The sequence below is a fragment of the Pyrgilauda ruficollis genome, unplaced genomic scaffold (assembly GCF_017590135.1).
Source record: "Pyrgilauda ruficollis isolate IOZ18807 unplaced genomic scaffold, ASM1759013v1 scaffold23, whole genome shotgun sequence".
Classification (NCBI taxonomy): Eukaryota; Metazoa; Chordata; class Aves; order Passeriformes; family Passeridae; genus Pyrgilauda; species Pyrgilauda ruficollis.
The window spans coordinates 3,374,403-3,389,141 of record NW_024522539.1 but is presented as its reverse complement, the minus strand read 5'-3'; the positions used below and the strand labels follow the sequence as shown (position 1 = coordinate 3,389,141).

The 14,739-nt window shown below is 45.6% G+C and overlaps 1 long non-coding RNA gene across 1 annotated transcript; it reads right to left on the bottom strand.

Moving 5' to 3' along the window:
- Window positions 1–1,846: 1,846 nt before the first annotated feature.
- LOC121354268 lies at window positions 1,847–9,273 on the bottom strand. Its single transcript, XR_005955248.1, has 4 exons — window positions 9,142–9,273; window positions 7,348–7,515; window positions 2,509–2,572; window positions 1,847–1,940 (listed from the first exon to the last, which is right to left on the bottom strand). It is a non-coding gene; the product is annotated as an uncharacterized LOC121354268 (long non-coding RNA).
- Between the last annotated feature and the right edge of the window lie 5,466 nt (window positions 9,274–14,739).

Here is a 14,739-nt window from a genome sequence, read left to right as displayed (position 1 = left end):
GGGGCAGCCAGCTGCAGACCTTGGCATTACTTAGGCTTGTGCCTGATGCATTGCACCCTTTCCCTTTAAACTGACTTGCTCTCATTTCTCACACAGAGCAGAATATCACTTCCAGAAAAGAAAAGACCTAATGCTGTCCTTTTCCTTTTATATAAAAAAAAAGAAAGAAAGAAAAACCAGAACAAAACTAACAGAGTTGTGCCCTAAGTGAGATTGTCTTGACCCTTTGCAAAGCCAGATCCTCAGAGCCTCTGTCAGCACACGCTTCCAGCACAACTCTGCTCATGCTGAGCTCAGCCGTGGGTGCAGGATCAGGGCACCTGTTCTCTGTAGAGAATAACTACCCAAAATCATGATTTTTTTTTTCTCCCTATATACTGTTATTTTTAAGCTGAAAAATGTGTGTTTGGTTCTAAGGGAGGAGTAGGGCAGGCTGTGGTGTTGAGCAGCGCCGTGGGTTCCTCACCCCAGTGCTGTGGGGACTGCATCCATAGTTTCCAGGCATCAGGGAGATGTGTTAGAGCCATCTGACATCCCAGAGAGATGGATTTTTCATGTAAAAGTGGAAAGCTATTAGCTCCCAAAATGTTCTCTTGGCAGCAGCAGGGCAATAAGTGCTGCTACAGGGAAGGCAGGTGCTGGGCCAGCATAGTCCTGCAAAAGGTTTTGTGTTGTCACATATTGCAGAATAATGTAATAAAAACCAAGGACTTTTATTCCTGAAAGAGCTCAGTCACTCATGCCACAGGGAAGATTATGTTTAATTAAATATTGAACCCCTTTATATATCTGTACCAGGCTCTGAATCACACTCCCTCTCCTTACAGCTAGAGGACATTCCCACATCTTCAAAGCTTTTACAAATGAAGTTAGTTGAGAGTTTCATTTCCCCTGGAACTGAAATTGAGCTACTTTGGAGGTAGAAACCAGCAACTCTTGAAAATCCCTCTTTCAGCAGAGCAGGCCAGGAAGAGAAAAAATATGCAGTATCCCAGAAGTGAGCCACAGGATGACTTTTTAATAGCAGAAAAACTATATTATTATTTAGTATCTGTGCTTTGTTGCTGTGTTGGGGGGCAGGTTACACCTCTTCCACTGAGTTCGGTAATGGGCTCTTGCACTTCAGTTACTCCTTGTTTGATTCCTGCAACACTTTCCTGACTCCTTTTTGGGGAAATTTTCATATTCCTGCTAAAATTTAGTCACTGGGGACTGCTTAGACATTCTCAGACCCCCCTCCTTGGATTTAAACTCCATCTTTTTTGCGAGTGTGCTGTGAGTTTTTTTCATTGCTGGGATATGTGTTATCTTGCTCAATTGCATTTAATTTGGGCTCAATTTGCATATTCGCGTCCTGGGCTGAATCCGTCAAGATTTTCCCATGACACATTTTGCCTCTGCTGTTCCCATGACACATGTTCCTTCTGCTGTGGCAAGATCTACTCTGTGGATTCATCTTTTCTCCTGAGAAAAGTGAGGCTGTTTCTCCGAAGCTCAGGTTCTCGCCGTTAGGGTTTTCCGTGCCTTCCCCAGATCTGCAGCGATGTCAGCTCACGCACGCTCTTCCTCAGTTCAGCAGGGATGAAACTCAGAATCCCTTCTCACTTCAGTCCCTCAGCTGGCTTTTGAGCAAAAGCCTGTGGTTTTGCCGTGTCATCTGGTTTGCTGTTGGGTGTTTGGGGCTTGCTTGAAGCCATTTCTGCAGTCAAAAGACTCAGTTTTAAATACCAGCCAAAGGCTGGGCACGTGTGTACAGCATTAGGAGCCCTTTTCAAAGAGCACCTTGGGGTGAATCACTTGACCTGGCTGTGCCTCAGTTCTCCATATAGAACAGAGGAAAATAATATTAATGCAAGTCTAACTTTCTTCAGATACTGCGAGGCTCAGTGCACGACCAGAGGTGATGTTCTCGGGTATTACAGTAATAGGGGTCACAGGAGCTAGAAGGAAAAGTAAAGCAGAAGCTAGTTAAGACTTTCTCAGCTGCAAAGGATTAGTGTTCATTTTAAAATCTCTGGCTCTTGGCAAATTGGGACACTTACTAACCTGTAGCTTAGGAAAAAAGAAAAAAAAAAAAAAGGCAAAGCAGCTGAAACAAGGGTGTTAGCAAGTCTGGCAGCACAGCAGCACAGTGCACCTTATCTCTATCCTGGTGGAAAATCAAAGGCACATTTCCAGCTGTGCCCATGAGCACTGTTTGGTCACTGAACAAAGCAACTGGCACCTCGTATCCAACCTACAGAATGATCACAGCCTGCTTCAGGTGCACAAACAAGTGCAGAAATGAGCTCCATGCACAGAACTCATTGTTATTCAATCAAGCCTTTAATTGTAAATGTTTTAAGCAAGGAATTCTCTGTTTTATGAAAGTGTGCTCAGCATTACTCCGCCGCAGACATCTGTCATTCAGCAGGCGCCACCCAATAAAAGTGCTTAAAATGTTCTGTTCCTCAATTAAAATATAAACCAGAGCTGTTTAAGGGCTTTTACGAGGTGATTTCTATTTACCTGACAGATTTCCACACTGGAGGAGCACAAAGCAGGATTTCAGTTTCTGATCAGAGTGATGGCTCTGCAAAATAGTAAAGTTTCAATTGTTTAAATTTATTTCTTTTGGGGTTTGGGGGGTTTTAGGTTTTTTTGTTTGTTTGTTAGTTTATTTAATTTCAGGAATAATAAAAATCCATGAAGAAGAAAGGAATTCCTCTACCAGATAAAAATGAGGAAGAACTTGTGAGGATCATTGCTGATCACACATGCTGGAGGAACTGGGATCCAGGATGAACTATTGGAGCCTGTGTCAGCACCTGCTAACCTTTCCTTCCAAATTTCATCAAACAAAAGCCAGGGAAGAGGGTGCTCTGCTCTGGTCTGAAACAACCTCTTATGAAGAGAAACAAGACTATGGCTAGACAAAATCTCCCATTTTCCCTAAAGAAACACTGCATGAATGCTCTCATGGTTATTCCACTGCAGATGGATATTTAATCTCCCATCCTGCCTTACTATGGCTCTCAAAAAAATCTTTCTTTTCACCTTCCTGCTATTCAAGCAGGAGTGGATGTTGCATGGAAAACAAGCATTTTCACTAAAAAACCCTCTACTTTCTGTTCCAGAGCCTCAGGGACTTGCCTTCAGTGGCATGAGAGGTGCAGAAAAGGCTTTGCCATGTGTTTTGTGCAATGTGCTGATCCGTGGCCTCCTGGCAGCTCGTCACTTCAGTGCCCCTGGTCAGCATCAGGCTAGAGGAGGATGGCAGTGTCAGGAGAAGATTGTGCTCTTGCAAGACAAAGCTTTCAGCACCGAACCTTAAACCTTCTGGTTTTGCCAGGTAACAATATGTTTTGGACCAGTTTGCCCTGTCCTGCATGGCCATTAAGCCATTGTGACCCTTGACCACCCCACGGTCACAGCTGATTTCTGACAGCATGGGCAAGCCAAGGATGGAGCCTGTGGGGAGGGAAGGTGGCTGGGTTTGCCCCATCTCCTCCATGGCTGGGTGCCACCCTGCTCCCCCCTGCAGCTACTTTTGGGCACCTGCAGGTCCTCAGAGCCTCCACAGCAAGGCAAACTGAGATTCCACATGGCACTAGCCTAGCCCAGACAATGCAAGCTTCTCCCAGGAGTTCCAGGGATCCAGCGTTCATCCTGCCACGCCTTGCTGAAGGGACAAAGCTGCCTGTGCCAGAGGTACCAATAATTGCTGATGCTCAGCCCCAAGTTGGTGAGTCCCAGCTGAGCTGTCTCAATTAGATTATTCAGGGGAGATGTTAATCCCTTTTAAAATTAAGGGAAGGAAAAGCAAACGCCAACTAAACCAAACAACAGGTAAACAAGCAACTGCTGGATTTTGCACCACAGGTATTCAGGGGAGGCTTTCTGCCTTGAACCACACTGCTTGGAAAATGCTGGGAAATCTGATGTTAGTCCTTAAGTCAATGTGGTGTGTGTTTTTTTTTCCTCTCCAGCAGCAGCATGAGTTAAGGACGAGGCATTAGCCCTCACTGTGATTCCCACAGTGTCAGTTCAAGTCAGATTCTTCCCCTTATTTATATGTTCCCTTTTGTGAGTGTATCGATTATACAAGTGAGTTCTCAAGTGCCTGGGCACTCAACACAGCCACACAATGGAGGAAAGCATCCAGGTTAGCATGGAATTGCACATGTGCTGAGCATGCCAGGGGACAGGAGTAAATAATGACATGTACAATTCAAAGCCACCTCTTCAGAGCTTTCTGTTTTGCTGCACGGTGACTAAAAATAAAACCTCCATTTCAATTTCCAAGGTGTAGCAACCAAAGATTGTCAGAGTTATTCTTAGCCATGGCAGAATTGCCACCTTCAGGCCATTTCTGAACACACGAGATTATTCCATGACAATCCAAAATCCAGCACAAGCTCCTCCCTCCCCTCTATTTGTTTTACCCTCTGCATTATGAATGCTGTGGGTAAGGGCTGTCTGTTTCACAGGGGGCTTGGTATCACAGAAAGATGGTTGTTGATCTCTGGATGCCTGCAGGCCAGCAATCTGTGCTACAAGTTACCCCTCAAAAAGAAAAGAAAAAAAAAAAAAAGAACCAAAAAAAAGACAAGTGGATAAAACTGATACAAGCATCTGTAACAAGCTAATTGGACCCTTGTGGGCAACCCAGCAGATACAAAATTAAAACAAACAAAACATCTCATTGTACAACTGTACTTCCAGGACCATTATCACAAAGGGACCCGTCTGGATTTTTATTTTAGTTTCATTTTGTCTAAAAGGACCTAATTACAGCCAGAGCTGGAGTATCACGAGTCTGTTTTCATCTATAAAGAAAGGATATTTTGCCTCTGAACCTGAGAAATTGTTAGAAGTTGGTAATTAGTATGACTTGTTAATAGAGTTTGGCTGTGATTAAGCTGTGATTGAGTGTGAGTTTGGTTCTTGTCAATGTGAATGCCTGTAAGGTTGAGAGATGTTTAATGAGACACCTGTTGTCAGCAGCACCCGGTGGGCTTTGTTGCTCCTGATTGGAATTTGTACCACGGAGCAGCAGCAGCACCAAAACACAGCAGCAGCACTGAAATGCAGCTGCAGCAGCAGCAGGCACAGCCCCAGCTGGAGCATCACTGGCAACAGCCAAAGGTCCAGAGAAATGGAGGCTTGGATCCCCTGCACTGGAAAGATCCAGGGATGCTCCATGTCCCACAGGTCACAGTGCCTGGGGTGATCCATCATCCAAACCACGCAACTACAGCTGACTTGGGCAGTGCAACAGGCAAAAACACTGACATTTTGTCTGGTCACTAGGGAATGATGGCCTGTGCTGCTGTGGGATGGTGTGTCTCTGGGAGATGGCAGGAGGGGGGATGAAGCTGAGCAGGTTTAAAGCTCTCTACCCCCAAAATGTCCAGCCCTTGGGGAGCTGGCAATAGAGGGGCTCCTTAGAGTGTGACCAAAAACACTGACATTTTGTCTGGTCACTAGGGAATGATGGCCTGTGCTGCTGTGGGATGGTGTGTCTCTGGGAGATGGCAGGAGGGGGGATGAAGCTGAGCAGGTTTAAAGCTCTCTACCCCCAAAATGTCCAGCCCTTGGGGAGCTGGCAATAGAGGGGATCCTTAAAGTGTGACATTGGTGGAGAAATGTTCTGCCCAGCCTATCTCTTGATCATCCTGCCCCTTGGGCATTTTCCTCAAGGGAAAATGTCCCACTGAGTGACTCAGTACCTCTTGGCCTTTGAACAGAGAAAGTTTCATTCATTTACGATATTTTGTCTCAAAAATCAGCATAATTTTCCACATGACTCCATATAATCACTCCCCACACCAAAACCTGGGCCTAATGACAAATTTGTGTACTTGGGGCTAGGTACATAAAATATTATTTCCCCTGAATATCTATTAAACATTTTCAAGTGGCTGCAACTTAAAACATACCTGGGTTTTACATGCAAAAAAGCCAAAGAAGCTGGAAGCAATCACGATAGCCACTGTCGCAGCCTTTTAATGTGTAATGCCTGAGCTGGGAACAGGAGCAGAAACATTTCTGCTCTGGAATGTGCCTCGGGAAGGAGCCCTTGGCTTTGTGATGGATCGGAGCAGCCACTGGATGGCATCGCTCTACACGAATGGACCTGCGAGACGAGCGCTCAGCACGGGCTGCTGTGCCAAGGAGATTTATTCAGCCCCGAGAGGCTCAGGCCACCGTGACCTTACCAATTCTTTAAATAACATTCAGAGTTGTCCTGGCTGCCTGACCGGGAGCTTTGGGCACAGAGTTTGGTCAGAGAGAACAAAGCCGACACCCTGAAGCAAACCTATTTCTAGGCTGAGCGCGTTTGTCTTTCATTTTACATGAGATCAAATATTCAGCCAGTTTTTGATGGGTTTCCCCTCTCATGAGATGGGGAAAAGTGTCATTTGTAATTTCTGGCTGTATCGAACCAGTGCAGAGCAGGCGTGCCCGGCCAGCAAGTGATGGCTTGACTGAAGCCCTGGTGCTGGCCAGACAGCTCAGCTCCCTGGGGCTCACAGGGTGAGCTGAGCAGCTTATTTCTGTGTAGCAAAAGGAAAAACCAAAGAAAAAGAAAAAGCAATTGTTGTCTGGCATGTTCTGCTTTGCTGTGAGCTCCAGAGCATCGAGCCTGGGTTGTTACCCGCGTGTGGTGCTGCTCCGTGCGACAGCAGCCTCTCAGCACGTGTTAATACAGCTTTGCTTTCTGCTACATCACTTATTGATAAGGAATCAGCTGGTGGCCAAACAACCTGATGTTCATATTTTCCCTGGGGTTCTCTGTTTCTTTCATTACTGACCCTCCGTGTTGGCCTTGTTCTTCCAGTGACTACATGTGGCCAAGCCAACCTGAGAATGTCACCGGCCGAGTTCACGCCCGAAAGAAATCTGCTGATGGCTTTGGAGGTGCAGCAGGATATTTGGGACTGCAGCCCCACAGAAGGTGTATCTGAAGGGGGATACACTATTTGTGGGGGTCAGTTGGCAGTCATGGCCAGCAGATGTATCTTCAGTTAGGACATGACATCTTCAGGTGAGTGCTTGTACATGGGCCGGTAGCTACAGCTGTTCAGGGCACAGAACTTCCTGTTGGTACTGCCCCAGTTTTGGCCAGACTAATAAATTTAATGATCATATTCAATTACATAACTCCAGTTACGGTGGGATTAAAATCAGATCATCAGTTCAAGTCCTGCAAAAGCCCCTTCGCTCCCAGTTCTCAGTTCTGTACTCAAACCCCTGCACCCAGCTGCCTTTTTAATACTGGAATGGTATGATGAAAAAATTGCGGTATAAAATAAATGCTACATTTGTTTTATGACCCCATTTGTCTCCTTTTTCTGGACTTACCTCCCAATCCAAACAACAAGAGAACTGTATCCATCTTGATGTGCTCAGCAGTCCACTGGTAAATGCTTTCTGCTGTCAGAAATGCTCAGGCTTGGTGGGAAACTGAGATTATATCAACAGGAGGCTGCTCAGGTCCTTCTTCTGGTGGCCACAGCTCTGCTACAGTGGCTGTAAGAGGAGACCAGAACAACTGACAGTGATTGCCTGTTTCATGTCTCCTGTTTGGTACCACTGCTTGTGTCTCCCAAGGGAAGACCTCTATGAAGTGGCACCAGAGAGCTCAGTGGTTTTAATCTCTTTCCATTGACTTTAGAGGAAATGGCAATTTCTTCCCTACTTCAGCTTCAGAGCTGTGTTTGAACACAGGAAGGATAAATCCAAATATCTTCATCTATTTAATAGCCAGGAGTGTAAAGTCTAAAATAAGGGTGTTTCCTACTGTTCCTACACCGCACGGCGGGATGTGTTTGGAAAAGATCCCCTTGGACCCAGCATTTATGGGATGGCAGAGACCCCAGCTTAGGGTACCCACTTCTGTGCTGTCTGTTCTAAGGGAGATCTGTTTTAATGCCATCACCTCAGCACACAAATTTACCCTGGATCTTTCTAGACTCAGGGCAACACTCCAGATCTCCAAAAAGTCAAGGTGACCTTGGAAACTGCAGGGCAGCCCAGAAAACTGGCGGGCAAAAGGAATTTAAAAAAAAAAATCAAATTCTAGACTAATTCCAGACCATTACAAAACTATGAGAAAAACTGAACTGTATCTGCTGAAGTGTCTCATTCTGTTTGGTGGCACAATGTAGCAGGGGATCTGTCACTGTCAGCACTGCTCTTGTCTCAGTGAAAGCCGTGGTGCCTTTCACCACCAGGGCATAAAAATTCAAGCCAGCTGTCCCACCTGCCGGAGCAGCTTCTATTCTGGGCTCCCATGTGCCATGGGTATTGTGCTTATTGATTAGCTGGGGCTTATTGTCCCTTGACATTGCTAGGGAATATTCTGCTGGTTATAATCACTGGAACTGACACAGGCAGAACATTCCAAGCCAGGACGGGCTGTGCCAGGCTGTGGCTACATCTCCAGGTTAGACTGCGGTGGGAATTGGTACAAAATGAAAAGAAGCTTAAAAAAAAAGATTGTTTTGAGAAGTCACCCAAGTCAGAAAAGACTGGGGGCCTCTGTGACTCTGGCTGTCAATAAGGTGTTAGGTAGGGGAAGATTAACACCCTTTAGCAATGACACAGCTGTTCCATTGAAGGTGATAACATGCAATCAGGGGAGGGAAGAGTCTAGCACAGAATAATGAACAGAGCAAGCAAAGATCAGTAAAATGGAAGGTTTTAGCCCAAAAAGCTGAAATAGCCTCTTAAAGCTGATTATTTTAGTGGGTATAAATAAGTATAAAAAGATCCAGAGCCTCACTTTACGTCTGCACAACGAGCTCAAATATTTACCCCTCTTTCTAAAATCAGCCTGGCTCCTAAGAAGAAGAAAAATAGTGATAATGTAGAGAATAAAGTCTCTTATCTGCCTTGGCAGTGAGCGTGCAGATAAACACAAAAATCCTTACCCTAAAGACAGCATGTAGCACTGAATCTCTTCCTCTGAAAGCACAGCAAATTGTGATAAGAGTAGGGTTGGGAAGACAATAGATTTAATAGTGGAAAGAACCTAGTATTTTGTCGACTCTTGTCTTCCTTGGAAAGGAATCTGGACAATGAATTTCTCCCTCTACTGTTAATGGCTAAAGGTAGAAATTAGTGTTTTGATCCACCCTCAGCTTTGCTGCTCACCTGAGCTTGTCCACTGCATCAGGAACCCCCAGGTCAGTGGATTTCCCCTGGGGACTGAAACATCAGGATGCTTAATGCAGAGTTAGTGGTGACAATGCCAGTCAGGGGTGCAGTTCCAGCAGATGTGAGGCCACCATTGTAACATCTCTGCTCTCCCTGTGGAAGAACAGCAGATCCTTAGCCACATGGCCTGTTCCATTATTAGATTTTGGCTGGACTTGAGGAAGATGGGGGGTGTAGCTGAGAGATGGAGGAGGAAAAGCGATCACCCCTTTAAAATGCAGCTGGGTTTAAGCTGCTCATGAACCGTACTGTGAAGAAAGCTCAGCCTTCAGAGGCAGTGTTGGGGGTCTCAGCTAACACACATGCAAAGAAAATCCAAATCCCATGGCTCTCACTGAGAGACCACTACCAAACCTTTCAGAGCCCTGAATTCCTGCTGGGTAGGAACTGAGAATTGCCTGCCTATTCCCTACCTGACCCACTGGTCCTTTCCCACCTCACTCTCCACTCCCCATCCCATGGATTACACGCACACACTGAAAAGTGATTACTCTCAGCCCCCCAACCCAAAAGGGAAAGTCCTGTTCCCCCCTGCTGGACAGAGGCCAGCCACCCACCTCTGGCCAGACCTGCCCATGTCCCTGTCACTCCAAGCTGCCCCACAGCCATCCCACAAAAGCTGTTTGAAGGGATGAAGCGAGACAGGCCGTGCCACCGGCTCGCAGGGATGTGACAAGAGCTGCATCTGCTTGCTCTCCGCGGCGCTCAGGAGCTGTGACATTGCTGTGGGTACAGCCTGGAACCGAGCAGGCAGGAGCTCCAGGGAAGAGGAGAGGGTCTGGACAGAAACAATAACAACCACAGGGACACCACCAGCAGCAGCGGGAGCAAAAATGCTGCTTTACCACTTGTGAGTGCAGCAGAGCATATGGCCAGTCTGGGACTGTTGTCAGCAGCCCAGAATGGGGTAGCTCTATTCTGGCAAACTCCATTTTTTGTCTTTATGACCAAAGAATGGTTGCATGTTGGAAGCTCTGTAGTTGCTAGGGGAAGAGCCATTAATACGCTGGTGACTGAGAAGTCAGCCAAAGCAAGTGCTGAGATAAAATTACTTTTTCCCACTTCTGTTTCACCCTGAGTGTGTTATTCAGTGTGTTTTCTCTGCTCAGGGTACCTCACACACACTGTGCTGTGCTAACTTCTTTGTCCTTTCTGATTTTATTTTTCACCTTTCCTAACCATGATTCCAAAGAATACTAATCTGACAGACTAGAAAGACCTCTTACATCATAAATCCCTACATACTGGCTGAGTAAGACTGCAGACTGTTTCTCTCCCATAAAAAAAAACCCTTTTCTCTAATAGCCTGAAAATTAAGAATAGAAAATAAAATAATAGTGATGGAGATGGTGCTAAATCAATGCATGAGACTGGGAATACATCCAGAGGAGGGTGATCCTACAGAATAATGGATAATTTGGTGATGGGGCTCAAGGATGCTACCTGGTTCCCAGCACACAAGAAGTTAACATGCTTCTCCCTGCCCAGCTCCTGGGGCAGCTGTGCATAATCTCATTCCAGAATAACAATCGTTTTTTTCCCTGCAGTTTTACTCTGCTGGGGCAAGCAGTGCCTTCCCAGGTAAGGCTCTCCCCTCCCACACTTGCAGCCTGTTTCTCCATACAGATCACTGCAGCCCTCAAATCATGTCTGCACAAGGTGTCAAGTCCAGTTCTGGAGACATTTATTCCAAAGCTAAAATGAGTATTCTTATTCCAAAATAAATACATCTGTAAATCTCCTGAGTGGTGGAGAGAATACAAGGTGAGCACCCCCTCAGCATCCTCCCTCCCTCCAGCTCAGTCCCATCATAAATAACAGTGGAGCTGAACTATACACAGAAGATGACTTTTTTTTTTCCCAAAGCCTTCAAATCTCCTGAGTGGTGGAGAGAATACAAGGTGAGCACCCCCTCAGCATCCTCCCTCCCTCCAGCTCAGTCCCATCATAAATAACAGTGGAGCTGAACTATACACAGAAGATGACTTTTTTTTTTTTTTTTCCCAAAGCCTTCGTTTTAAAGCAACTGTTCCCAATTCTCTCCAGTAATTCCCTAGACACATCCCCTTTCCCCTGCTACACAGGAGTATTGCTCCAAACCATTCTTGAATGAAGTCAGCTCTGCTTTGCCTCTTTCCCCACCACTCAAATCCACACCACTTACAGACATTTTCAAAACTGGGAAACAATACAAAGCCACAATTTGTGTGAGCATGCAATACCCTGCAAACACAACTATTCATTAAAAAAAAAATAGACTAGGCACTATGACTGCCAGCTCCTGACTCTGCTGTGACACAGACACATTTTTTTTTTCCACCAGAGGATTTTTTTTTTTTTTTTGCCATGAGACACCGAACAAAAGTCACGAGTAGTTCCTCTGATCAAAAGAAATCTCTGTGAGAGTCTGTGGCAGCTTCACCCCATCCCTTCATGCCAGCCACTGCTCATTTCCCTGAACACTCGCTCTGCTCTGCACTCTTGAGAAAGTCAGAGCAGATTCGGCACTGTGCAGTAATACACTGAGAACAAATGTGTTGTTTCTGTCAGTGGAAAAGGAGTTTAACTATTCCTAGGCCACAGGAAGCTCATATGCAATTCCAGGATCTGTTAATATTTTGCCTATACCATCAGTATGGATGTGCCTGCCCTTGTGGTGCTGATCAGTGGTGTAAATAAAAATGTTACTAATTTATAAAATGCTTTGCCCTTATTTAACAGATCAATTAAAATCTTGATAAAATTATAACCATTACAATAGTACATTACCAGTACATCATAAGCTGTATGGAAATCTTCTAAATCTTAAGTTCATTTTCTCTACAGATCTTCATTTAATCACAGGGTCAGGGTGGGATTTCAGATGCAAGGCTGGGTCCCCTGTATCTGCTCCCTGGCACTATCAGCACCTCCAAACACACCAAGTGACTTCAGCCTGCTCTACATGCAGATACTGAGCAATAAATAATGAGCCACATAATTATAGTTTGAGTATTGAATCAGCCTGTGAAAGCTACAAGTGTAGGAGGTGAGTTTTGTGAGGACAGGAACAGCATTTGCTGAATGTACTTGGGATAATAATAATCTCGTTCAGTCAAACCATGAACGAGAGTGCTTTGGGTAGAAAGATCCAGAGAAAAATGCATCTCTGTTCTGCATGAGATTTGGCTATTTTTTCCATTGGCTTCCACACTAATTTGGGGCAAAACCACACTGACCTTTTCCATTAAAGAAAACAAAAGTGAATCTCCAAGGCAGTGGGAACCATGAAATCAGGAGCTGGAATACAACATTGTGGCTTCTTTTTAGAAAGCCAAAGAGAAGCTAGGAACCTCAAAGCCCAGAAGAGCCAGGAATCCTGGACCACCATCCTTACAGCTTGCTGAGTTCCAGTGTAGGGATGTGGAAGGAAAAAGCCCTGATGTGGCAATCCCTGATGAGTGTCCTATTGTTGTAAGCTCCCAGCTGACCTGCACCAAAGCCATAAGTCTTGTAACACCAACTGCCCACTTCAGCCTTTCCTCTGCAGGAAATAAAGAGGCAGCTTGGGATGCAGTGCTCCAAACTTCTCACTGCCTTGGCAGATGCACAGCAAAGGAAGCAGGAGCCAAGGAGAGCAGTGGCTCCCAGAACCTCCCCAGGCAGCTGTGATAAAATCAGCTAATTGGTAGGGAAAAGCAGATTCTCTTGTAACTTGGACAGCGCCTGATCCATCAGTTTTCTTTAATGGAAAACTGTCCCTTGAGGGATTTGCATTGGCTCCAGTCACTAGTGTCATGAAAACCACATGGGTAACCATGAGCTTTATATCATGTTTGGGCAAATACTCCATCTCCATGTCTTTCAGAAGAGAAGAAATAAATCATTATTCAAATTTCACACATGGTGAAACTGAGGCACCAGGAGGTGCAGCACCCTGACCAGTATTTTCAAATGCACTGGTCCAGCTGGGGCTGGTTGTTAGCTCTGCTGACCTCTGCTCTTTTAGCACAGGCTTCCATGCCATCACTGCACACAGGCAATCACAATGGCAAAAGATCATGGATTCATCTCTCTCACTCTTGAATCTGCAGCATCACTGCTCAAATATGGCTTCATATTGAAATATTCTGAATTTTTTGTTTAAATGAAAGGATGCATTTCAAGGTGAGAGAAGAGTGAGGCTGATTCTTTGTCTGGAAAAGAATATAATTGTCTCAAGAAAATAGCCCTCATTGATTCACATGGAACAATTGGGGCGCCGTTAATAGCTATTAGTTTGGTGATGAGAAGGCCCTGTTTAGTGAGGCTAAAGGATTAAAGAGGAAACAATTTGAATTCTGTCTCTCACAGCACACCCCCTCCAAAACCTCCTCCGCAACTCGACCGCTGCCCGGCTGACTTTAAACTGCCAACGCTGACAAAAAGGGGATGTTGCATCTTTTACAAACAGCCTTTTGTTTGCTGCTCTGACACCTGCGAAAAGCAAAATTGTTATTTTCTTGCTGCTTGTTGCTAGTTTGATGCCCGCTCTGGGGCCCTACATCAGAGACACTGCTCAGAACAGGTTGCAGGGGTCCGTTTCCGTGCTGTCTGCCGATGGTGCTGCCTGGAGGAAAACCATGGAAACGGAGTTTGACAGGCTCGCGGGGACCCGCGGCTGCCAGAGCCGCTGTCTTTGAGCGCCTGATGAAGACATCACAGAGCAAACACAACATTAAAACACTGCCGGCTGCTTTGCATCACTTAGAATGCAAATCTCTTTGTTCTGCTCGGCCTTTGCATTTGGTAGCCAAGGAATCCGTGCCATGGTCGAACACGGATTTGACGACCTTTTTTTCCTTCCATGCACACTGCCCCAAAAAAATAATAAATCATTTGTTGCGGTAGGGAGGTTTGTGTGGAGATGTACATGTGAAACAGCCCTGGCTTTTTGCAGTTCCTGGGATTTCTGTGCACAAATTAAATGCCCACATTGCAGAGAAGAGCGGGCTGGGCTGCTTTGTTGCTCCCTGTGCATTATTTGATTTGGATTCATTTACATGGCAACTCGCAGGGGTACATTTTGTGTCATCTTTATGTCATGGATCAAAAGGCAAAAATGATCCTTTATTTGAGCAGCATGTCCCTTCTAACCTCTTCAAGCCACACAGATGAAAACAGACGGGGAAAACCCCAAACCTTCTCACCTCTAGAATTCCAGTTTTATAACTTTTAATGCTAAATTTGAGGAGGTGCGTGGTTATAAATTCCCCCTTCCCTTTGCAAGCAGCCTCTATTTTAGCTGCGATTTCTGATTGCCTTGGTCAAGGTCAAAATTTCTACACGATCTTTGCCTTGGTGCTCAGACATGCCATTTCAGCAGCTCCTGACAAGCTGTGCTGAACATGGGTCAGCCTGGAAGCTTTTGGTGCTGATTGGAGAAACCCTGGTGAACATCTGCAGAAGGACAGAGCTGGTGGGGTGCAGCAAACAAACTGATCATCCTCTCAGAGGCAGTAATTTCTCATTTTGTTCTCCCTGTGCTGCCTAACTCACCCAATACTCAGGCTGAGA